We start from the raw sequence: 354 nt of genomic DNA, 5'->3' as shown, positions 1-354 counted from the left end.
GCCCGATGCCTGCAGGGCAGCCGCAGCCCGACGGCGGCTTTGCAGGACGGGGAGGGGTGGGGGGGCTGACCCAGGTCCAGGAGCAGCAAAGCGCCCCCCCAAATACCGCGATCGGAGAGCGGGGCAGCTTCCCCCCGCGGCGCTCCTACCCTGCCACCTCGAACAAGATTTTTTTTTTCTCTCCTTTTAGAGGGCGACCCCCCCTTGGCCGTCCCCGAGCCCGGGACACCCGGCCCGGGGAGTGCTGCCGTGGCCGCGCCGAGGGGGGGAACCTGCCCCGCTCCGCTCCCCGCCGGCCCCGGCGCCAGCCCGCACGCAGATGCCCAGGGCGGCCGCGGCCCCCCGCGGGGCGGC

Source organism: Apteryx rowi, unplaced genomic scaffold (genome assembly GCF_003343035.1).
Source record: "Apteryx rowi isolate R43461 unplaced genomic scaffold, aptRow1 scaffold_774, whole genome shotgun sequence".
NCBI lineage: Eukaryota > Metazoa > Chordata > Aves > Apterygiformes > Apterygidae > Apteryx > Apteryx rowi.
The sequence above is the reverse complement of the archived record's forward strand: the minus strand, read 5'-3'. Positions refer to the sequence as shown.